At 38.6% G+C, this 25,907-nt stretch overlaps 1 pseudogene; it reads right to left on the bottom strand.

Annotated features, from left to right (window-relative positions):
- Positions 1-21,843: 21,843 nt before the first annotated feature.
- Positions 21,844-22,023, bottom strand: LOC112835589 (cytochrome c oxidase subunit 7C, mitochondrial pseudogene; annotated as a pseudogene).
- Between the last annotated feature and the right edge of the window lie 3,884 nt (positions 22,024-25,907).

Here is a 25,907-nt window from a genome sequence, read left to right on the forward strand (position 1 = left end):
GCGTGTAGCCAGGATTGAGAATCACTGAACTAAACTGTTGTAAGTGATAAGGTCAAAGCATGGTTTTCCTAGGGGGCAGGGATTGCATGCGGCTTTTAGAAGTTTAGCCTCTGCATGAGGTTAGAGATAGGGAGGCAGAAACTTGCTAAGTGAAAAGATGAGAGGTGGTCTTTGATCTAATTGAGGAACGGATCTTCGGTAACATGGTGGCTGGCCTAGGGCTAAGGAGATGGACAGCCAATATTGACTGTCCTCCCTGACTCTCATTTCCACCCCTGCCCCCCATACCCCAAAAGGGCACAACCAGTGAACTTTAGATTTTTGTTATCTGACTTATGACTGATGTCATATTTAGGTTTTTTGTTTGTTTGTTTTTTGGGGGGTTGTTGTTGTTGTTGTTGTTGTTACTGCCTTCTGTGATAATTCCTCAGAGTAAACTTTTGTCAGCAGGGACATGGGGAATGAGGGAAGGGGCTGTGTCCACCGCTGGGCAAGAACGGCAAGGTGGCAGGAGGTACCCAAAAGAGCAGCCTGGTACAACTACCTTGAGGGAAGGGACAAGCATCTCTCACTCAGTAATCTTCAGCTATATGTGACAAGACACTGGATTTCTCATAAGAAGGTGGAGTGAAGGTGAAAGATTTTATTTGTGTATAGTTTTTAAAAGTAATACAAAAAGTGAGCGTTGTGAATTGTCTAAGACTGTTGAATCACAGACCTGTACCTCTGAAACAAATAAGACATTATATGTTAACAAAAAAAAAAAAAAAAAAGAAAAAAAAAGGAGGAAGGAAGGGAAAAAAGAAGGGGGGGAAATGGGAGGGGAGGTTGAACCATGAGAGACTATGGACTCTGAGAAGCAAACTGAGGGTTTTAGAGGGGAGGGGGTGGGGGGATGGGTTAGCCTGGTGATGGGTATTAAAGAGGGCACCTACTGCATGGAGCCCTGGGTGTTATACGCAAACAATGAATCATGGAACACTACATCAAAAACTAATGATGTAATGTATGGTGGCTAACATAACATAATAAAAAAAAGAAAGTAATACAAAAGGGCAATAAATTTGACTGGGGGCAAAAACGTCAAGGACCAGGGAAAGATTTTTAGATTTGGCATTAAGATCTGAGGGAACATCCAAACCGCCAGTTTCGGAGGCATATTTGTAGAGTCTTACAAACAGGTCTGTGTGTGATATGTATGCTGGGAATGGTGGTAAGGAGCAAAAGAAGCATGAAAGTGACAAGTATTCGAGAACCAGAGGTATCACTAATGCCCACTAAGGGCAGAAATTTGGCTGTAAAAAGGAGAGAAATAGAATCTCAGCTAGAGGAGTTTACAGGATCAAATGAGGATGCTCTTGTGTGTTTGATTTCAAGAAAGGATGGAAGTGTGCATGCTTGAAGAGAAAGGAAGAGACACCAAGGGGAACTACGGATGTTGGACAAGAAGTGCATAAGGGTGAGCCCACAGGCATAAGACACTTTTAGGTGAGTGGTCTTGAAACTTCAGAGTGTGCCATTGTTATGGGTAAAACATTTTTGAGGGTTTACTTTGAACTCAAGTATGTTTACTTATTTAAAAATTGCTTACATATGCCATTGTTATATACATTTTAAAATTGTGCAAAATGGATATTTAAAAGTGAGGATATAAAAATAAAATATTTTAAAATAGTTTATTCATGCACAGGTATTTTGTATTTAAAATTATTTACATCCACTACTATATATTATTAATAGTGATAATAATATATTTAGTGGCAGCAGAGTGATTGAATATGCTTCACTATTTTTGAAAATCTTGATTTAACATTTTGTAATATAGCAATTCAAAGGTCTGGTTCTAATTTCAGCTTATTTCGATATTTGATTTTGTGTCTGTTATCGCTGAAAAAGATACCTCACAAAGATTCATAGATCTGATTGAAAGTAGTGTACCATTTGCTTGGCTTACCAAATCATGATCCCTGTTTTTCTTTCCCACCCATCAGTTACGCTAGGGTTGTCATCGAAATTTAGCTGGGAACTTTCCATCTTCCCTCCTGTCAATCATTCGCTCTTGCAAACTAACTGTAAGGTGTTCTGTCTCTATTTTTAACAAATGTGTTTAAAAGCCATCGAAGTTCTTTGTTTGGAAAACAAATTTAAATAGGTCATGGGGGTGTAATAATGTACAGCATGGCAACTATACTTAATGCCACGCTGCATATCTGAAAGTTGCTAAGAGAGTAGATCTTAAAAGTTCTCATCACAAGGGAAAAAAGTATGTGTGATGGTGGATGTTAACCAGACTCATTAGGGTGATCATTTTGCAATATATGGAAAAATCAAATCATGTAGTACACCTGAAACTAATATGTTGTATGCCCATTATTCCTCAGTTAAAAAAAAGGAAATGGGAAAAAATATTGTTTATTGAGTGACAACTTACACACAGTAAAATACACTGGTCTTAAATTCAAAAGAGGATTTCTAAGCAGAAGAAAATTCCGTTTCCAAGTTTCTCAAGTGTGCACCTTTGGCTGCTTTCACAGGGAACAAACACAAGTCATATGGAGCAACCCCCTGAAATACTGTGGCACACTTCCAGCACCAGTTTTGAAACTGATCCTTCCATAGCATGTATCTTTAAAAACAATGACTTTTTTTTTAGTCATCACTAGAAATCACCTTTACCTTGAAGAGAGATTAAACCTATCAAACATGTGCTAGTTAGCCTTCTAGTGGTATTTACTGCTCACCACAGGAAAGGTTAGCAGATCTGTAATGCTTCTAATTTTGTAAAAAAAAAAAAAAAGAGTATCATCTTTACGTTTGGCAATGATTTTACCTTGAGATAATTGCTTTGTCCGTGGGTGACCATGTTGTCCACTGTTGCTGCCCTGACCAACAAATGCAGGACCTATGGCCTAAGGCAAAGCATTATTTCCTGCTCGCAGGTCCAGGGAGACTCTGCTTCAGGCTGTGGGTCACTGAGCTTGGCTCCGGGTGGCCCCATGCATCTTATTACAGAGCATAGGCTGATGGGCAGCAGGGAATAGTCTTCTCGTGGTGATAGCAAGTGAGTGCATTTTAAGCCTTGGCTCATGCAACAGCCTCTAATACCCCATTGGTCAAAATGAGTCACACGGTAAACTCAAAGTCAAGAATGGAACGAACAGTCTGCCCACCAGGAGTCTGTGTCAAGGGCATTAAAATGTACTTTTCTAGCAGGGGAAAGAAGAATTGGGATCACTCAGTTCACCACAGGTTCCTAAGATTTTTGTGGTCACTTCTCATCTCACTAAAACATATTATACAAACTTCACCACAGGGAATGTTATCTTTGTCACTTTTTCCCGGGAATGTCTTTATTTATTCCTATCAAAGCTCTTGTCCTATCAGGAGTTACACTCACACGGCTTTTAACAAAGCTAAAACAAAAGTTTTAGTTATTTTAGTTATTTAGTTATTTAGTTATTTTAAAAGTTTCTAATTATTTTTTAATAGAAAGCATTCCCTGTTGAATTCTTCTACTGGCCACCTTTCCTCCGAGGTTCCCAGGCACACACAAAGATCCTTCCTCTGTTCATTAGTGAAACCCAAACCCTGAAAACTGTCAAGGTGAAGCATGCCTGCAACATCTGTAGTTTCTTCCAACAGAATAACAAACTTCCCGAACTGCTTGACTTATACTGATATTGACTCAATTTTGCAGCAGGTTTTTTTTTTTTTTTTTACAATTTATTTATTTATTTGAGAGAGAGAGAGAGAGAGCACGAGAGCGGGGGTGGGGAGGCACAGAGGGAGAGGGAGAGAGAATCTCAAGCAGACTCCTCGCTGTTTGGGGACCCTGATGTGGGGCTTGACCTCACGACCCTGAGATCCTGACCTGAGCCAAAATCAAAAGTCCGATGCTCAACTGACTGAGCCCAGGCACCCCCAGCAATTTTTTAAAATATAACTTCCAAGGGTATTTTCTGACAGATAAATATGTATTTGTTTTTAACCATATTGTTTTCAATGTATCATTTTGGCCATTTTCACCACCAAGGGAAGAACAACTGTTTCCACTGGTGGTGTGTGGCTTGTTTGGTTTCTATCTTAAGACATCTCATACGAGCATTCTAAATATTTATCATCCAATTTAATGAAATGTTGAAGAGTACTAGATTGATACTGCATTATTTCAAATATTGCTGAAAAGTAGTAGGGCTGTTTTATGTTTTGCCTGCTTGATTTTTTTGTTTGTTTGTTTTAATGTGACTTGGTGTCCTATCAAAGGACAATATCCACAATATCCAAAAAGGATATAAAAACACACCTCCCTTTTCCAGTTACCTCTCTGTGTAACACTGGATTTTTTTCATCACCCACAAATAACAGGGCACCACAAATTTAACTCCACAGCAGATTAAAGAATCCAGCTCTCTTCTATTAAGCCTGACATCAAAGAGATTTGCAGAAATCTAAAACAATGCCTGTTTTCTCGCTAATTTTTTTTTCTGAAAATACAGTTCTTTTAAATGAAAATATTTAGGTTAATATGCAATGGGTTTGTTGTTGCTATTTTAAAATGAATTAATAAGCAGTCTTTTAAAAAAAAGATTATCCATTTATTTGAGAGAGAGAGCATGAGCAGGGGGAAGGGCAGAGGGAGATGGAGAAGCACACCCCCCACTGAGCAGGGAGCTTGATGCAGGGCTCCATCCCAGGACCCTGAGATCATGACCTCAGCCAAAGGCAGATGCTTAACCAATTGAGCCACCCAGGCGCCTTATAAGCAATCTTTTTTGGTGGTAAATATACATAACATAAACTTTAGCATCTCAGTCATTTTTAAATGTGCAGTTCAAAACATTCGTATTGTTGTGCAACTATCACCACCATTCACTTCTATCCATCTCCGGGACTTTTTTCATCTTGCAAAACTGAACACTACATATCCCTGCTCATAGTAACTCCCCATGCCCTCTCCTTGCAGTCTCTAACAACCACCATTCTATTCTCTGTCTGTATGATTTTGACTACCCTAAGGACCTCACATAAGGGGAGTCATAATAACAATTGTCTTTTTTCCACCTAGGTTATTTCACTTAGCATAACGTCTTCAAGATTCGTCTGTGTCGTAGCATGTCAGAATGCCCCCTTCATCCATCAAAGGACACCTAAGTTGCCCCCATGTTTTAACTATTGTGAATAATGCTGCAGTGAACACAGGTATGCAAATATCTCTTCAAGACTCTGCTTTCAACTCTTTAGGGTATATACCCAGAAACAGAATTACCTAGAAGTAAAATTACTGGATCATATGGTAATTCGATTTTTCACTTTTTGAGGAACTGCCATACTGTTTTCCACAGTAGCTATATCATTTTACATTTCCACCAAAAATGCACAAGGATTCCAGTTTCCTTTTTCATTTCTGTAGAATCAGTAGTAGTGTCTCACTTTCTTTCCAGTTTTAGTAATTAAATATTCTCTATTTTTTTAGTTCATCTGGCTAAAGTTTGTCAATTTTGTTGGTTTTTTTCAAAAAACTAGCTTTTTGCCTATTTTGCTTAATTGATTTTCTATATTGTTTTTCGCTATTTTGTTTACTTCTCCCCTAATCTTTATTTCCTTCCATTTTAGCTTTGGTTTATTTGTTCTTTTTTTCTCATTCAGTTGTTGATTTTGAAATCTTTCTCCTTTTTTAATGTAAGTACCTAGAACTATAAATAGAGCCCCCCCCCAGCAATGCTTTCTTTATGTCCCATAAGTTTTGGTATATTGTGTTTTCATTTTCATTCACCTCTAAGTATTTTCTAACTTCCCTTGTGATTTCTTCTTGGATCCATTGGTTGTTTTAAGAGTATGTTGTTTAATTCTGACAAATTTCTGAATTTCTATTTTTCTTCTATTAATTGATTTCTAACTTCATCCTGTTGTGGCCAGAGAATATATTTTGTATATCTATCTTTTTAAATCTTTTGAGACTTAATTTGTTGCCTAATATATGATCTATCCTGGAAAACGTCCCATGTGCACTTGAAAAGAATGGGCATTCTGTTGTTGATGGGTATAATATCCTGTATATGTCTGTTAGAGCTAGATGGTTTATTGTGTTGTTCAAGTCCTCTGTACCCTTACTTATCTTCTGTCTGGTTGTTCAATCCATTATTGGAATTGAGGTATTGAAGTCTTTATCACTGTAGAATTATCTATTTCTTCTTTCAATTCTGTTAGCTTTTGCTTCATATATTTTGATGGTCTGTTATTAAGTGTGTAAATGTTTATAATTGTTATATCTTCTTGCTGTATTAAACCTTTTACTAATACATAATGTCATTCCTTGTCTCTTATAACCTCTTCTGACTTGAAGTCTAGTTTGTCTGATCTTATTATAGCCACCCCTGTTCTCTTTTGATTTTTGTTGGTGTAGAATTTCTTTTTCAATCTTTTCAGTTATCAGAGAGAGATAGAGAGCACGATCGGGGGAGTGACGGGGGAGAGAATCTCAAGCAGACTCCCTGCTGAGCACAGAGCCTGCCACAGGGTTTGATCTCACAAACCTGAGATCAGCAAATGTAAGCTGAAATCAAGAGTTGGATGCTTGACTGGCTGAGCCACATAGGCATCCCTCAATCTTTTCAGTTTCCACCTCTTTGTGTCTTTAGATCTAAAATGAATCTCTTCATTTTTCCAAAGAAGACAAACAGATGGCTAACAGATCCATGAAAAGATGTTCAACATCATTCATCATCAGGGAAGTACAAATAGAAACTACAATGAGATATCACCTCACACCAGTCAGAATGGCTAAAATTAACAACACAGGAAACAGCAGATGTTGGCAAGAATGTGGGGAAATGGGGAACCCTCTTACACTGTTGGTGAGAATGCAAACTGGTGTAGCCACTCTGGAAAACAGTATGAAGGTTCCTCAAGAAGTTAAAAGTAGAAGTACCCTACAATCCAGCAATTGTACTCCGAGGTATTTATCCAAGTATGCAAAAATATTGATTCAAAGGGATACATATACACCCCAATGTTCACAGCACCATTACCAACAATAGTCAAATTATGGAAAGAGCCCAAATGTCTGTTGACTTATGAATGGACAAAGAAGATGTGGTATGTATGTATACAATGGAATGTTACTCAGCCATAAAAAAGAATGAAATCTTGCCATTTAAAATGACATGGATGAAGCTAGATAGTATTATGCTAAGCCAAATAAGTCAGTCAGAGAAAGACAAATACCATATGATTTTACTCATATGTGGAATTTAAGAAACAAAACAAATGAACATGGTGCGGAGGGGGGAAGAGTGACAAACCCAGACACAGACTCTTAACTATACAGAACAAACTGATAGTTTAACTATAGTTACATAGGTGAGGGAACTTTTGGAGAGCATCGGTGTTGTATATAAGTGATGGGTCACTAAATTCTACACCTGAAACTAATATTGCATTGTATGTTAACTAGCTGGAATTTAATAAAAACTTGGGGGAAAAAAGAACTATAAAAAAAATAAAGTGAGTCTTTTGTAGACAGCATATAATTTGTTGATTTTTATAATCCACATTACCAATCTTTGTCTTTTGATTAGAGAATTTAATCCATTTACATTAAAATTAATTACTGATGAGTTACTTAATTCTGTTATTTTACTGTTTGTTTTCTACGTGCCTTATAGCTTTTTTTGTTCCTCATTTCCCGCATTATTGTGTTTATTGACTTTCTCTGTTTAGTTGATTTTTTGTAATGAAATGTCTAATTCCCTTCTCATTTTCCTATTGTGTATATTCTATAGCTGTTTTCTTTGTGGTTACCATGGAGATATCATTTAATAGTCTAAAGTTATAGCACTCTAATTTGACTTTATACCAGCTAAACTTCAATAACATACAAAACTCTGCTCCTTTACAGTTCTCTTCCTAATGCTTTTGGTTGTTGATGTCACAAAACTACATCTTTATACATTGTGTTTCCAAAAACATAAAGTAATAATTGTTTTGTTTTTAAATGAATTAAACTCTTAAGTTATGTAGAGAACAAAATGTGGAGTTACAAACCAAAGTTATAATAATAATAGTTTTTATAATTGCCCATGTATTTATTTTTACTGTGATCTTTATTTCTTTATGCAACTTCCAGTTGCTGTCTAGTGTCCTTTCCTTTCAACCTGCAAAACTCTCTTTAGCATTTCTTGCAGGGAAGGTCTAGAAGTAAAGAACTTCTTCAGCTTGTTTATCTGGGAATGTCTTGAGTTCTCCTTCACTTTTGAAGACAATTTTGCCCAATATAGGTGGACAGGTTTTTTTGGCTTTTTGTTTGTTTGTTTTAGCACTTTTACTATATCCACCCACTGTCTTCTGGCTTCCTGAGTTCTGATGAGAAATCTGCTGATAATATTATTGAGGATCCTTTGTATGTGATGATACTTCTTTCTTGCTGCTTTAAAGATTTGTTGTCTTTCAACTGTTTGATTACTGTGCATTTAAGTGGGCGTCTTTTTGAGTTTATCCATCTTGAAGTTTGTTGAGTATCTTGATTGTTTATAATCATGCTTTTCATTAAATTTGGGGGGTTTTGATCTCTGTTTCTGAAAATATTCTCTCTTCCTCTTTCCCTTTCCTTTTCTCCTTGATGGTGTCCCACAAGTCTCTTAGGTTCTGTTTACTTTTCTAAAATCTTTTTTCTATCTTTCCTTCCATCTTTTTCTTTCGAAAATCTTTCTCATTTCCTATCTTCAAGTTGGCTGTTTCTTTCTTCTGCTCCCTTAAAGCTGCCTTTGGATTCTTCTAGTGAATTCTTTATTTTAGTTATTTTACTTTACAGCTCCAGAATTTATCTATCTATCTATCTAGTTTTCTCTTTATTAATATTTACATTTTGTTCATACATCATTTTCTTGATTTTCTTCAGGTTTTTCTTTTGTCTTTGAACATCTTTAAGATAGTTGTTTTTAAGTCTCTGTCTGATACATCTGTCAGGTCTTTCTTGGAGACAATGTTTGGTTAATTTTCCCTTTGAGTGGGTCATATTTTCCTATATTTTCATATGCCTTGTGATTTTCTTGTTGAAAACTGAACATTTGAGTCAAATGAAATCAGATTTTTCCCCTTCGTTAGGTGTTGCTGGGTTTTGTTCTGTTTGGCTTTGTTTTGATTGCTGTAGGCTATTTCTGTGCCAAGGAGCAGCCTGAGCTGTAAACTTAAGGTATTTTTTGTTAGGTCTTTTCTGAGACTAAGCCTTTTCCTAGGCTTAGTGGCATGCGTGGTGACTTTCCAATTTCTCCTATATATGTGGTTGCTTTTGAAGGTCTTAGTTTTTTTTTTTTTTTTAAGATTTTATTTATTTATTTGACAGAGAAAGAGATAGCTAGAGAGAACACCATTGGGGTGGAGGGGCCCAGGGAGAGGGAGAAGCAGACTCCTTACTGAGCAGGGAGCCCGACGTGGGGCTCCATCCCAGGACCCTGAGCTCATGACCTGAGCCAAAGACAGATGCTTAACGACTGATCCACCCAGGCACCCCTAAATGTCCTAGTTTTTAATGTCTGACCCCAAAAGGAGGAAAAAGGAGAAAAGCGAAGAGAGAAAACAAAGACTCTGATCCTTTAAACCCCTGGGGAAGTGACTTCAGTTGGATGAGGAGGGGCTTATAAACACAGAAGGAGGCGCAAGAACAGGACTGCCCACCTTGTGGCCACACTTATGGGATCAGAAGCAGCAATCAGCAATTCAAATACATAGCCCCAGTATGTGGAGGACATGATTTTTATTGCCCCCTGGCTCCCACAAGCAGCCTGCAAGCAGTTCCAGGAACAAGCGCACAGCTGTGTGCCCCCAGAGTGGGTAAGTAGCTGTTGCTGAGCTAAAAGCTAAGATTGACCAAAGTTTACCACGCAAGCCTTCCCCTGGAAGTTGCAAGTCTTCAACTGACTCCAGAATTCCAAAATAGCTACATCAGACAGATTCTGCCAGTATAATTGTTGTCTGAGTGTAGAGACAGATTCCTAATGCCTCCTGTTCTGCCATCTTCCCAGAATCCTCCTTGCCTGCTTGATTTTTAAGGGTGCTTTTAAATTGTGCTGCCACCAGGCTATCAATAACTAATATCCAAACCACGAGATACATTCAAGGGGGGTCATTGCTTATGAGAATGGATATAAACCTATATTTCAAATAGACTTATTAATATTTGCAAGGAATAGTGCCAATTTCTAGTCCTATCATTGTTTTTTACAATAGGTTACAATGACACGTGACTGACAAAGGGCTTGTATGACTAGTCACAAAATAACAGCTTTGCCTTTATGGTTTATTTGCAGGTATCTTTTGTTGTTGCTTTGTTGTTGGTGGTCCCTTTTCTAAGGGTTGATTTCATTGAAACATGAGCACACAATCTGTAAATCCACTTCCCACAGCTCAAATCTATGTGTTCCAAACTATTGAAAAGTGGAATAGCCTGAGACCACTATGGTCAGTCCCTCTGAAACCTTTCCCCCTGTGCACTTCCCACCCTGAGTGTGCAACATGGCCACAGGCAATGTGGAATAAGGGTGGGCAATCTTTTTACTAAATCACACTGAAGCGTAAATTTATTTTCAGAAGACAAATGCATATAAGTAGAGCTTCTAATATTGATTCACTAATCCTATTCTGGAAACTGTTACATAATGGTAAAAGAGTTTCTTAGTAAAATATTTAAGTTATTTGTTCAAGATTAGATTCTACCAGCAGGGTTAGAAAGGCTAACTCAAAAGGTCTCCTCTTTCTTGGCTCTCTGACCCTGTAGTAGGTCTCCTTCATGGGCTGGTATTTCCCAGGAAGGTAAGTTATTTTCAGTCTAATTCTCAGGGTTTAAAGCTTTCTTTTTTCAAAGCTCTGTTATCTTTCTCACCTAAACAAAATATAATCTGTACAGTGTAATGTGGAAATGACATGAATTTTTTTGTGTTTGGTTAAAATTTGTACCTCTGAAAATGGGCTATGGCTTTTCTTTGCTGTCTGATGCTAGAACTATTCATTTTGCTATAATCAGCTCTGGCAACATTGAGAGAGCCATTTAAAATTAGTCATTTTTTCCTTCCTGAGCTTAATAGACACCTATTTATGCAAAGACAGAGAAAGGATCTTTGCATTTCCAGGAAATAGATCATGAGACTGGGCAAATAGTGCTCCCAGACAGCACAGTGGCTAACAGAATTTTATGCCATTCAGGAAATGGGAAAGCAACATGAGCAAGGTAAAGAGCAAATTATGAATGTATTTCTTTTTCTAACAGACTGTCCAAAGAATTAGACAAAGAACATTAAACCCCATAAGAAGAATGAAGAATAATTTGACCTGTTGAAACAGTAGACTGAATCATTGGAAAATGAACAAGGTTTATCTTTAGCCATCCAGCCCTCCCTTTATTAATAACAATCTCTAATATTTTTACAATACCTTGCAATTTACAATTTACATAAAGCTTTTCTTGTTGGTAGCACCCTCCTTCTTGCATTCTCTCTTGGTCCCCATGGACTTTCATCAAATCTGATCAACTCATTTCCAGTAAGCAGCTTCAAATCATTTATGGAATAAGGCAGGGTCAAACTGGAAAAAAAAAATCATTCAAACAAAGGTAAAAATGACTGATAGTGTTTAATGCATGACCTTTCCAGAGGCATTTGTATTTTACCAGAAGACAAGGTCTTAGATGAATCTGTAATTTTATAAATCAGGCAGCAAGAGAGGTTTTCTGGGGGAAGGAAGGGCATAAGACTTGCAGTGTCCTTTTTGATATCTCTGCAATGAAACTATTTAGGAAGTCATTTTGCTCTCCGGCAAGGTATGCCTCTCCACAAGTCTATATATCTGATAACATACATTTCTTAGATTAGTTGAATTTAATTTATTAGAGTCCAGATTTTCAAACTGTTCAAAAATATAGACTCTCAGTGTTTTAGAGATTGAAACAATCTTCGAGTTATTTTGGCCAAACATATTATAGATAAGAAAACTGAAGACAAGGAAGTCTAAATCCAAATGCTTTAATAAACAAGGAAGCTGATAATACGAGGACTAAACTTTGAATTGATTAGGAAAGTATCTTGAAGTGTGTTATTGTTTTTTAGACACTGGCCAGTCATAGGATGTTGGGGTTTGTTGTTTTTGCTGATGTTCATAGATCTAACTCAACCATATTTGAGCAGTAGGAGATGTTACTATTCCAGTGCCTATTGATGTGTTGTTTTGATCTGCTCTAATCATTACCTTTTGTCCCTAGATTAATCATTATTACTTGCATTAAACTTTTCTAATTGTCTGTATATTCATGAAATTTAATATATAGTAGAATACTAGAAAAGTCAATAGATTTTTTTTAAAGATTTTTATTTATTTATTTGACAGAGATAGACACAGCAAGAGAGGGAACACAAGCAGGGGGAGTGGGAGAGGGAGAAGCAGACTTCCCGTGAAGCAGGGAGCCCGATGCGGGGCTCGATCCCAGGACCCCGGGACCTGAGCCGAAGGCAGGTGCTTAACGACTGAGCCACCCAGGCACCCCAATAGATTCTTTTTAATACTGGAGTGCTTCATCATATTACCAAAGATGTCCTTCCTTAAAATACAATATTGTTGAGCCACTGGATTCCTTGTTAGCTTTACATCGTCATAGGTTTTGATGGAAAATCTTTAAAGATCTTGTTGGTTAGCCACATCATGTTTTCAGATGAGACGCTAAGACCCAAAGAGCCACACACCTAATTTTTTTTAAGATTTTATTTATTTATTTGACAGAGAGAGACACAGTAAGAGAGGGAACACAAGCAAGGGGGGGTGGGAGAGGGAGAAGCAGGCTTCCCATGGAGCCGAGAGCCCGATGTGGGACTCAATCCTAGGACCCTGGGACCATGACCTGAGCCGAAGGCAGTTGCTTAACAACTGAGCCACCCAGGCGCCCGCCACACACCTAATTTGTAGCAGAACCAGACTGAGAGCCTAAATCCCCTGAATGTGTGGCCAGGTCTATCTCTGTCCACCATACCACATGGCATGATTTTACAAGGCCAGAAGTCTCTTGTGGCTCCAGAAAGACACATATCTCATATACTTCAAACCTAGAGAATATTGACTGGTATGATTCCTTTGTTGTAAATCAAATTCTGGAAGAGGAGAAGAGAGACAAAGTTATTCTTCTCCCAGGCTTCCTGAGATCACAGGAAATATTCACAGATGATGTGTGAACCTCTAAGAGTGATTTTTCCATTCAGCTCTCTTTTGTTTTGCTTGGCCTTACAAGGAAGGAAAATGTGTAACTGAGTGAATAAGATCTGAATTGGCTATTTGTTTTATGTTTTCCTCATTAAGTATTTCCATTTTGTGTTTAAAATTCAGAAGCTCATCTTAAAGAGCAAAGGTTACATTCAAAATTAGCATCAAAGAATTTCTGGGAAAATTGACTGAGAAACCAAAATCCTGGTCCTTGGAGGAACTGTTCTTTCTGAGAAAAAACTGATGAGTCACAGTGGTTATAGAAATTTGTAATCTGCCATGAAAATTGGGCATTTATGATTCAAAGATTTCCTAGGCTGCATCTACACTGAATCATCTGGAGAAATATTAGAAAAAACAAAACACAAAAAACAAAACCCAACAGTCAATTGTCTGGGTATTTTGGCTATCTAATGACAAGCATATAGCTGTTTACAAGTATTAAATGACCGTCTGAGGCTTTGTTTTTTTTTTCTCCCCCAACTTTTTATTTAAATTCCAGTTATTTAACATACAGGGTAGTATCAGTTTCAGGTATACAATGCAATGATTCAACACTCCCATACAACACCAGTGCTCATCACAAGTGCCCTCCTTAATCTCCATCACCTATTTCACCCATTCCCCACCCACCTACCCTCTGGTGACCATCAGTTTGTTCTCTATAGTTAAGTCTGTTTCCTTGGTTTTCCTCTCTTCCCCTACCGCCCCCCAACATGTTCATTTGTTTTATTTCTTAAAATCCACATATGAGTGAAATCATATGGTATTTGTCTTTCTCTGACTTATTTTGCTTAGTATCATACTCTTTAGCCTGAGTTTTTTATCATTCAGATTTGCAGTAACGGACACAGTCAAATTCAAACCTATAGTAGCATCAAGGAACAATTTGTTTCTACCTGGAATATAGTTGGAAATTTAAGGCACAGATTTGGATGATTACTGGCTTAATGAAAGAACATAGTTTAGTTGGTGTGCAATGCACAACTCATATTCTCAAAAATTCGCTGAAAGAAAAATATCATGTAAGAGAAAGGATCGGAGTGAACCAGTGCAACTTTGTAATCAGAAGCCAGCACACTGTTGGCTTAACTGTGGTGTCTTTTAAATATACATATTCAATAAGGCACCTGGGTGGCTCAGTCGGTTGAACACCTGACTCTTGATTTTGGCTCAGGTCATGATCTCGGGGTCCTGGGATGGAGCCCTGCATCAGGCTCCACACTCAGTGGGGAGTCTGCTTGGGATTCTCTCTCTCCCTCTGCCCCTCCACTCCTCCCGTGCTCTTTCTCTCTCAAATAAATAAATAAATCTTTTAGAAAATTGTGAGATGTTTCAATAGAATGGCAGGGTCTCTGGAATGCTCAGCCCTGAGTTCTACTGATTGCTAAGAAGAAAGAACAGGCACACATAACTTGCAGTTTCAAGGATTCACACTCATCTAAGAATTCAGTGAAGAAATCCCTAGTGCCTAGAAAATGAGAGAAAAAACACACAAAAAAGCAAGAGATTATACCAAATGAGGGAGGTCTGTTCTTAGCCACAGCTTTTCATCAGTCTTTAGAAGCTTTACTGCTCACAGCTACCAAGCATCTAACCACTAGCAGCTTGGGCTTTCTTTCCTTTGTTTTTTACTTCTTCATAAAAGTGATAATTACCTTTAAGAGTGTGTTAATTATTTGGATGATGAGTATAATTTGACGTCAATGGCTAAGTACCCTGGGTCAGGCTTGTCAGATGTCACCACCTCTGAGATGCCTTCCCTGACCACCCAGTCCACATATCAGACACCACCCATCACAATGTTTTGTTTTTTGAAAATGTGATTATCCTTTCTTTTCTTGTCCATTTCCTCCATGGGGTGTGAGCATTGTAAGGTCAGTTTTCTTGATGATCTAGTTCATTGCTGGATCTCCAGGGCCTAGGATGGAGCCTGACACATGAGAGACATGGAATAAATATTTGTTAAATGAGTATCCGAAAACCAAAGGCAGATGGCCTTAATTATATCTTTTTCTTTCCTTTGGAATGAAAACTAATTTCCAAGTTGCTGTGCAAAGGAGAAACTCCTCTAGGACAATTAGAGAAATTGGAAACAGGAATGACTAAAGAACAAGACTAAATAAAACAAACAGAGCCAGATGATTGAAAAATAAATAATAAAATGAAATGATTATTAATTATTATTAAATAATTTAAGTGATTTTATGGGTAAAAATTCAAAAGAAGGCTAAAAGATTAAAAATCAGAAATAAATTTGACCAAAAAAAAAAAAGTTAAGGTATTAGATGGAAGGTTTGAACTGCAGGGTTGGTATGCTCCCTGCAGTGATCCTCAGGGATTAGAATCCTGGATGAAGCAGAAAGGCAAGGGATCCAGGTTCTTGACACCATAAATAAGAAACCAGTCATTGGAGACAGCCCAGATTCAAATCCTGGAAAGTCTAGATGATTTTGAAATAAGGCTTAAAGAAAATAAACATGTAAAGGTCTTAGCACTGAACCTGCTTCTTAGTGAATGTTCAAAACTGTCACCTTTTATTTTGTATTTTAAATCAATCCACAGGGTACTAATGAACAAAACTGTCTTACCTTCCTCCCTGTAGCCCATCAGCCATCAGGTTGCTCCTGAAGTCAAAGGAGTGGAGATTTGTACAGAATGTCAGCAATCTCCTATAGGCAACATTTTGTACCATCTCTCCCCATTATTTTTGGGCATTGGAGTTTGCACTAGAACTCTACCTCCGGAATGGAAAAGGAGAATTAATACGGATAAGGATTCCAGTAATAAGCTCTATACAGGCACATACAACCCGTCATCAAAGGCTCACCTCCATCCTGTGCTGTATTTTTACCATAATCTCTACCTACTTCTGTTATGGCTCTTAACACCTGCAGTTGTTTCATAACCTTTTCTCTTAGGGGAAATTCTTCCAGGGAAGAGGCTTGTCTAAGTTACTGTTATGTACTGAGTTGTGTCCTCTCCTCCCTAATTCATAATTTGGAGCCCTAACTCCTAGTGTGACTGTATTTGGAAATAGGGCCTCTAAAGAAGTAATTAAGACTAAATGAAGTCATAAGGGTGAGGCCCTAAATCCAATAGGTCTGGTGTTCTTACAAGAAGAGGAAGAGACACCAGAGATGCACAGTCACAGATGAAACGTGAGGACACGGGGAGAAGCAGCCATATGGAAGCCAAGGAGAGAGGCCTAAGGAGCAACCAAACATGTCAACACCTTGATCTTGGACTTCTAGCCTCCAGAACCATGCAAAATAGACTTCTGTTATTTCGGTTACCCGGTCTGGTATTTTGGTATCTTGTTATGGCAGCTTTAGCCAACGAATACATTTGTCTATGATGGAATTGGCACTCAGCATCCCTTCCAACTTCCTTCCAGTGTGTCTTCCTGTACTGTAGAGGCTAGAGAGCCTAAAATATTCTCCTCCAGTCTCAAATGTAAATTGGTTTCACCGATTCGATGTCCTCGAGGGAAATTTGGAAGGTGGAAGTGAGGCAGGGCCATCTTCAGGCTGCTGTGGGTGTGGCTGGGACAGGCACAGTCGTAAAGTGCTGGGCTGCTAAGTAGCAGCATGCTAGTGTCCAGTCCTGGTTTGAAGGAGGTTGTGAGGCAGTTAGTGCGGTGATCAAGGTAGACTCCTGATTGTCAGATGGCAGCCAAGGCAGCATATCCTCAAACTCAACAGTTCCCGAACTGGATGATCTCCTCCTCCTCCTTCTTGTTGTTGCTGTTGTTGTTGTTGTTGTTCTTCTTCTTCTTTTTGGAGGGCCAGAGGGAGAGGGAGAGGAAGAATCTTAAGATCTTAAGCAGGCTCCACACTGTGTATGGAGTCTGACACAGGGCTTGATCTCACAACTCTGAGATCATGACATAAACCAAAATCAAAAGTCGGATGCTTAACCAACTGAGCCACCCAGGCACCCCTGAACAGTATCATCTGATTCTTCCACCCCTGGCCGTGGCAGAGGTAACAGCCACCTTGGTGGGGCCACATTGACAATGTTCTGGGAGTCATTTCGGGAACCCTGGTCTAGAAGCAGCTCCTCAAGTCTTTCCTGCTATGTCATACGTATTTTATGATCTGTATAAAATCTCTTTCTGCTTAAGAAAGCTAGAGCAGTGTCTGGATTTTGCAGCTGAACCTGGATTGATGCATTCTTCTTTGTGTCTTTAGATTGAGCACAATGCCTGGCATATGTAGAAGATGAACAAACCCTTATTGTTGTTGTCTAAGCTGGTGGTTCTTAGTCTTTGATGTGTATCATCACCTAGAAGCCAATAATGAACATGAAGGCCCAGACTCACAGAGAGAGAATAAGGCTTTTTATTTTTACCAAGTTCCTTATGAGATTCTAATAACCACCAAAGTTTGAGAAGTTCTGGATAAAAATTCTCTCAGACCTACCAGGGACCAGGCATCTTTGAAGGACGTGAAACCCAGTGACTCTTTATTCTCATATTGACCTTATGAAGTAGGAAGTAGTATTATCCCCATTTTTTAGATGAGAAAACCAAGGAATAAAGAGTCTTGGAAATGTACCCAAGATCACACAGCTCATAAGTAGATCTTAGTATCTAAACCCAAGAACCAAGGGACTTAGACCCCTAAGCTCATGACAACTACATTCTTGTGCATGAATTCTCTCTTCTCAGAAGAGCCTAAGGATGAGTCTCATTTAAATTTAAATCAGATTCCTTCAAATAATTTTTTAACAATATCCCAGTCTTGGGGCGCCTGGGTGGCTCAGTCAGTTAAGTGTCCAACTCTTTATTTCGTCTCAAGTCACGATCTCAGGGTTGTGAGATCGAGCCCCACATTGGGCTCTGCACTCAGCGGAGAGAATGCTTGAAATTCTCTCTCTCCTGCCCCCCCCAAAATAAAGAAATTAATTAAAAAAACAACAACAACAACATCCCAGTCTCTGTGATCAGGTCATTTAGTCACTAAAGGAAAGTACTGAGCTAACAAAAATCTTTCTGGCAAAATAATAGTCTCTAGGGTAGATGCCAACAAACTTCAAAGTCTAATAAAACCTATTTAAATCAAGCAATAGCTTGAAGGAGTAATTGCTCTCAGATACAAAACTAATAATTCCCTGAATATTATTATTATCTTTGAAGTGAAGAATAACAAACTGACCCTTAGGTCCCTCCATTTATTATTAGAAAAACATTATACATTTTCAAGAAGAACAGATCAAAATAGTGTTATTTAGCTGCAGAGTCCCACATTCCTTTTTTCTTACTAATCATGTTTCTTACATTTTCAAGATTGCATCTCTAAGACTTAATAAAATCTTATTATTCTCCTAATGCCTAGAAATTAATAATGTAGAGGAAGATATTGGAAGATGTTCATAGGAACTTCTTATAGAGATGTGCAGGAATGCACAATGAATAAAAGGAAATATTATCCCCTTTTAAACTTTGTAAACTCTTTAGTCAATAGAAGTTCTCAAATTTAAATTTATCATTATTAAAAGAGAGGAGTTCTGAAAACTTCTGAAGTTGTCATTTTTATCACTAGTTTCACTCGTTGGGCTTATAAGGCACTAGTGGGACCTAAAAATTTTCGAAGCAAAAATTACCCTCATTTATCCCAGAGAGGCAATGTGATATCAAGGAAACTGGGTTCAAATTCAAGCTCTGTTATTATGAACTTTATTGTGAATTATGACAAGTTATCTAACATTCAAGTCTTATTTTTTTAAAGTCTCATTTTCTTAATCTGTAAAACTCAGAGAAAATAACCCCTATCTTATGAAATGTTATAAGGGTTAAATGAAATAATATTTTTCCCTCCAAATTGAATCTCTGCAGCTCTGGAGAAGAAAGAGAGAGAGAGAAAGAGAGAGAGAAATGAAGGAAGAAAGGAAGAAAGAAATATAGAAAAGAATGGCAGCAACAAACCATAAACACCCAAAATAAACATTCTGGAATCATGAGAAAGCATGAGTTGAATTATTAGAAAATTTGAGTGTGAACTTGGAACTCTGCCTCCATCTTGTTTTGTGATGTGAAGCAATTTTCTTAATTTTAGTCTTGTAAAGAACAAATTTCACTCTGTCAAAAGGAAATAAAATTTTTGACTTCCCAGGTTTGTTCTAATTCTGACAGTCTGTGTTGCAGGAATATAAAAAGTAATTCTTAAAATTTATAAAATCTTTTACATCTTTACTCATAAATTGAATACCTTAAAAGTGCTCTTTAACCATCCACATTTCCTATCTGCTTTATTTGTATTGTCAAGTGAAGTTGTTCCAGCACATGAGTATTTTGAGATGGAAACATTTATTTGATATAATGTGTCAAGGATATTCTTTTAAAATGTTTCCAGTGTGCTTAGATATTAAGTCACACACACACACACACACACACACACACACACACACACACAGGAGATCTGACTAAAATACTAGTGGTGAATCACAGCCTCTCCTCCCTTCCTCCTTGGGGCTGAAGTTTGATTTTGCCACTTTCCTTTTCCCTTAACACAAGTGCTATTTGACATATTTCATGTTTAGTTCTACGTATTAAACTTTGTATTGTTTTAGAACTTTGGAAAATATCACAACTGGGATCCACCAGAATGGACCACTCTGGACCCAGATGACAGCCAAGAGGTACTCTGCTAGGGGCTTTGGACCAGCTCAAGAGGCCAGTGCCCAAGAGTGGAGTCCAATTCAGCAGGGACAAATGAGGAACAGAAGAATAAGGCAGCAATGTAAATGGCCAAAGTTCTCCATAAAACAGAAAATCAAAATTGAAGTGTGGTAGAGAGAGGATATTAGGGAGACAATGAGGAGGTCAAAGTAGAATAGGATTCTGTGGATGCTTGAATGGCTAGGACAAGGGCTTTTATTACTTATTTATTTTTTAAAGATTTTATTTATTTATTTGAGAGAGAGAGAGCACAAGTAGGGGGAGCAGCAGAGGGAGAGGGAGAGGGAGAAGCAGGCTCCTCACCAGGCAGGGAGCCCGATGCGGGGCTCGATCCCAGGACCCTGAGATCATGACCTGAGCCAAAGGCAGCCACTTAACTGACTGAGCCACCCAGGCGCCCCAGGACAAAGGCTTTTAAAGAACTCTATTATGAAGATAGGTACCTCTTGTGTTGGTTAAATTGAACCAGGTAAGGGGCGCCTGGGTGGCTCAGATGGTTAAGCATCTGCCTGCAGCTCAGGTCGTGATCCCAGGGTCCTGGGATCGAGCCCTGCATCAGGCTCCCTGCTCCGCGGGGAGCCTGTTTCTCCCCCTCCCTCTGCCTCTCCCCCTCGTCATGCTCTCTCTCTCTCTCTGTATCTCTGTGTCTCGAATGAATAAATAAAAAAATCTTTAAAAAAAAATTTAACCAGGTAATGTTAACCTGACTGGACTACAATGCCCAGTTGTTTGGTCAAACGCTAATCTAGATATTGCTGTGAATGTTTTTGGTGGATAGATATGGTTAGCATCTACAATCAGTTGACTTTAAGTAAAGCAGATTGCCCTCCATAACGTGGGCCTTGTTCAATCAGTTGAAGACCTTAAGAGCAAAAATCGAGATTTCCTGGAGAAGAAGGAATTCTGCTTCAAGACTGTCACTTAGAAAGCCTGAGTCTCTAGTGTGCTGCCCTGTGGATTTTGGACTCAAGACATCAACTCTTAGCTAAATTTCCAGCTTGACAGCCTGCCCTATAGATTTCACATTTTCTAACTCTCACAACCATGTGAGTCAATTTCTTAAAATAAATCTATTTCTATCTCTATCTCCTATTGGTTCTGTTCTTCTGGAGAATCCTACTGATAATACCTCTGTTGTCATTCTTCTCTAATATAAAAATGTAAAGTTTGGAAGACTCTGCTGGGCTGGAAGTTTGAAGTTAAAGCTGCAAGACTCCAGTCAAGCAGTTTCACCTGGAGAAATTTGGAAATCATCATTCCTCTTTTGACCACTTGAGAAGTACCTGCTACCTTCTAGGCACCACATTAGGCACTAGATGTAGATTAGGTGCCCCCAGAAGCAGACTATGGAATAAAAATTTGAGGGTTCATAGTGTATTGGGGGTGATCTCAGCAAATACATGCAGTGGAGTGGGGAAGCGAGATAGGGAAGGGGAGATAAAACAGGGTATGTTAGTGCATAGGGTACAGATGTGGGCTATTAGGTTCAATATTTCTGAGACTTCTGGGACAGCATATGGTGGGGGGCACTCAGCTGTGTGTCGCAGAGTATGCTGACAACCAAGGCTACACATGATACATTAATTTTCTAGATGTTGCTGTATTTAAAACATTTTTATATTGAAATAAACAAAGGTATATTTTGGAATACACTTACCGTGTCATGAATTTTTGAGATAAAGCATAAGAACTCAAGGATATTTGAGCTGAGAAACATTGTTTTATTGTAGTCTTTGTCTTTTGTTCTCTTTCTTCTCTGTATCAAACACTTAATTCAATTTCCCATTTTTTTTCAGTCATGCCATAAGTTTATTTACAAACGTATCAAATACGTTGAATTTAAGAGTTTGATCCATTTTTCAAAGAAATTGCATGTCTTAAAGTGCTTTTCTTCTTATCTATCTCATGGATTAACTAACATATCCTTATTTCTTAAGTAGTTGGTGTTTTACTATAAAAAAGGATGCAGCAAATCCAGATCCAAAGTACACAGTCATCATAATTAGTAGCTGCCACTTGTTTTTCACTGAAAATGGCAAATTCTTCCCTAGGCCCTCCTCATAGTGTCTTCTGTGTGTGAACCTCTGGATGCTCTGTCCCAACATGGTGCTGGTGGAAGGTCTGTGAAAGGCACTGAGACCCAAGAGGAGGAAATGGTCGCACCATGCCAAGTCCTCCTTTTTTCCCCTCAGTTTCTCAGTTGAAAGGCTTTTCCTTGCCAAGACACCCACTTTGTTCCAGGGTCCATGGCTTTGCTCTTTGCAATGCACAGAGCTTGTCTCAACTTAAGTCCTGGTAATAAACCTGATGACCCCTTCCCTAGGACCCCTCCCATTAACAGGCATCTGCAGGTGGGGTGGCTGGTTATGCACTAGAGGTCCATGCTCTGCTCCTCACTGGCTCTGTTCCTACATGACTAAGCTTGCGACAGATAGTTTTTGATCTTCTTCCAGGTCTATAACTTAACCCTGATTCCCCGTATGCATCTTTATGGACAATTTTCCCTTCCCTAATGGACAGGGACAGGCCCCACTGCGGCCTTCAATTTGATCTCATGTACTTAATATTGTAGCTGTTCTAAATATATATTTACCTTGTATATGTTGCTATGCCTTCTGGAAAGAAAAAAAGATGGCAGACAATATGTAAGTTTCCTAAGAGGCAATGGAGGGAAGATGGTACAAAACAAGAAAGAATAATTAAAAAAGAAACATCGTGGAATGGAAGTGTGTGTGTGTGTCGGGGGGGGGTATAGTTTGGCTGGGGGAGGTGGGAAAGCAAAGCTATGACCAGAGAACTGAGGAGAAAATGAGTCAAGTAGATCCTGCTCTACTACGTTACCTGAAACCTAGAGGAAGTGTCTGGAGAAACTAGGCCATCCATCACTTTGCAGCAGTAAGCTTCTTTTGCTCCAAGCAGTACAGATTGTATTAGAGAATAGGTTATTTCCAGTGCTCACTTCTGCTTATACAACCAGAGAGAATAACCTAGAACTCCAGTAGACTGACTTCCATATACAGGGAGGCCTTCACAGAAAGTTATTTATGAACAAGCTGTTTTCCTCACAAGCCATCAATTTTTGTCTTTTTAAAAATAACAACACTTGCAAATTTTCTGTTCTTGTCACATAATCTTTTAATTATAGATCTTATTTTGCAAATGGGTCAACCTTATTTATTTTTAGCTTTTATAATGTCACCATAATACTGAGAAAATGCCACATCAATAAGTACTATAATTTAGATTCCGGATTCTGAACTTCACACAACCAACTCTGTGGATAATAAATGATCTGGATATTGTCCAACTCTACTTTATTTGTGGTCCAATTAGCCTGAATGTCAGTCAGGAAGTCTCACCTACAAGTGTTCATATCACAATGCCAATCTGAGACTGAAGTTATTTGGACAATTTAGTAGAACCAACAAACCATTCTTCTCCTTCATCTTTCTCCCAGGATTGAAGATAAAATACCAGATCATTTCTTGCCACTCTCTTGTGGCCAGAGGTGGTCAGTGACACAGCTTTGGGCAATAAGATTCATGGGAAAGTCTTCTTGGGGGCTTCTTAGAAAAATAATCTTTCCTCAAAAAAAGAAGAGACATACAAAGTCATTGAGAACTCCTTTATTTTGTCTTCTTCTTGCCTCCCTTTGTAGGCAGTCGTAGAAGAATGTCAATTTGGAACTGCAGCAGCCACCTTAGGACAGTAAGCTGAATGGTGAAGGCCAACATGCTAAGGAGGGCAGAATGGTAAAGAAGGAAAGAGCTTAGATTTTTGATGATGTTGTGGAGGCATTAAACCAGCCTTTGTACATTCCTTTAGACTTGTTGGTAATAATAAATATCCTATGATTTAAACCAGTTACTTGGATTTTTCCCATGAGTTTTATATTTAACATGAAGCCAACATAGTCCCTGAGAGTGTTCATGGAACCAATAGCCCAATCTTCCCCATTTACATATAATTGCCTGGGTCCAGAGGCAGGAAAGATGGAGAAATGGAGTATAGTGAAGGGCAGAAAACTTTTTCCTCTTCCATTCTAGGTTCTTTGGCTGGTCTAATGATTAAATTGGTTTAAGACAGATTAACAGGAGAAAAACAAACAAAATTTCATGGATAGGGGAGAAATATGAAGACTCAAAGGGCAGCTAGTCAATTCAGGCTTACATAACATCCTGAGCTAAGGAAAGGTGTAGGGGTTTGGGGATACAAAGGGGAAAATACCATTCACAGGAAGGCAAAGAAGATGTTTAGGAAACAAAGGTTGCCTCCTTATGCAGATAAATTTCTTAGGGAAAATGATATTTCTGGTAATAGCTCTCTTCCAGGTACAGGTCCCCTTTCCAATATAAATTTAAGCGGTTGAGTAAAGAACTTCTCCTGAATCTATTGGGTTTTAAATGTCTTTAGCTCAAAGTAATCTTTATGCCAAAGAGACATATTTTGGGGTAGCAAAATCTGCTCCCTTCCAATAGCATGGTCTTCTATTCAGCTTGTGTTCAGAAAGGAGATCTGACCACCTTGTAAAGGGAGGTGGCAAGCAGAACCCTAAGGGGCTTTGTTCCTGAGGGGTTTTGTGAGCCTTGGGATTTAAGTATCTCTGGGTTTTTGCAGCTTTGGGAGCACCAAAAAGCGGCAGCACCCTGGACAGTAGCTTTGAGGCATCAGACACCATCAAAGCAGGCAGAGCAGATCACAACCAGATTTGCTCCTAAGCACACATGTGCCACTTCCTGAGGACTCCCAGAAGTAACAGGAAGAGACTTTGAAGAGAAGCCCGAGGTCCTGTGCTAAGCATATGGGGGCTAACGATCCAGTGACAGATAACCGGTGTCACAATGAGCTCATTTGTTCCCAAAGACAAGGAGGCCTGTGATATTCATGGTACACACAACACACAATAAAAATACTTTTTATTTAAGTAAATTCCTGACAACATACAATTCAATCTATTCTGCAGATACAGCATGCTAATAGCAGTGTCTCCTAAAACAACAGCTGAACATACTTTCATTGCAGATCCTGGAGTTTATGTAAGCCTCAGTTTTGTGTGGCGCTCACAGGGTGTTTTGGATGTGGTCCGCATCTTTGCTCATGTGAGCCCACTGGTCAGTGGCTTCCCCCCACCCACTCACCCACAGTGAAATCTGACACAATATTATATATACAATAAATCAAAGCAGAGCAGATCTGAAAAAGGCAGGATTGAGCCCAGAACCTTACACATGTTGGCCCAGAAGTGCCTTTGCTTCGAATTTGAGGGGATTTTGAGGAGAATTCTCTCTGCATTCATTTTACTTTTGTTTCTGTTTATATAGTTTTAGCTACTCAGATGAGATTGGATTCCTTTTGCTATTCATCTCTTAGAGTGTTTTCCCAATTCCCTCCCACTCTGAGTAGAATAAGGATTTCCAAGGCAAAGTTCTACTTGTGAGATGGAGATGGAAATCTGCACCTTTTGCTTTTTATTAGACAATGACTTTAGAGTAATAAAATTTCCAGATACACAGGTGGGAGTCTAAAGGGGCCCATCTACCATTATAGCTCTTTGTGTACTGACCTCACCATCCCTTTGTGACTGAGAATTTCTTCGAAGAAAAGACATTTCTTATTCATCTTTGTATTCCTTGCCTTTCTTAGCACAGAGCAAGTGTTCTGAAAAGTTTTGCTAAATTGAATTAGAAAGAGAACAGAGGGCATTCTAGAATTGAATTATAACCTAACACACCTGCTTCTATGTGCGTAAGAAACAAATCTTTAATACTAGGATTAAGTTTGTTTGTTTGTTTGTTTTGCTTGGGCATGTCTTCAGAATCAAATCCACACTTCTTAATTGTTGCTGTAAGACTGCAAATTATTTTCTCCTTGGAAAAAAACTTTTTAAAACCTCTGTGCAAAAAATTGTGCTGGGCACTTTCACACATGTTGCTACACTTATTTACTTTCCAGTCCCTTGTCAATAGCTTGGACATTATTTTTATTTACT

Source organism: Callorhinus ursinus, unplaced genomic scaffold (assembly GCF_003265705.2).
Source record: "Callorhinus ursinus isolate GAN/ISIS: 27379988/994484 unplaced genomic scaffold, GSC_fseal_2.0 scaffold4, whole genome shotgun sequence".
Lineage (NCBI taxonomy): Eukaryota > Metazoa > Chordata > Mammalia > Carnivora > Otariidae > Callorhinus > Callorhinus ursinus.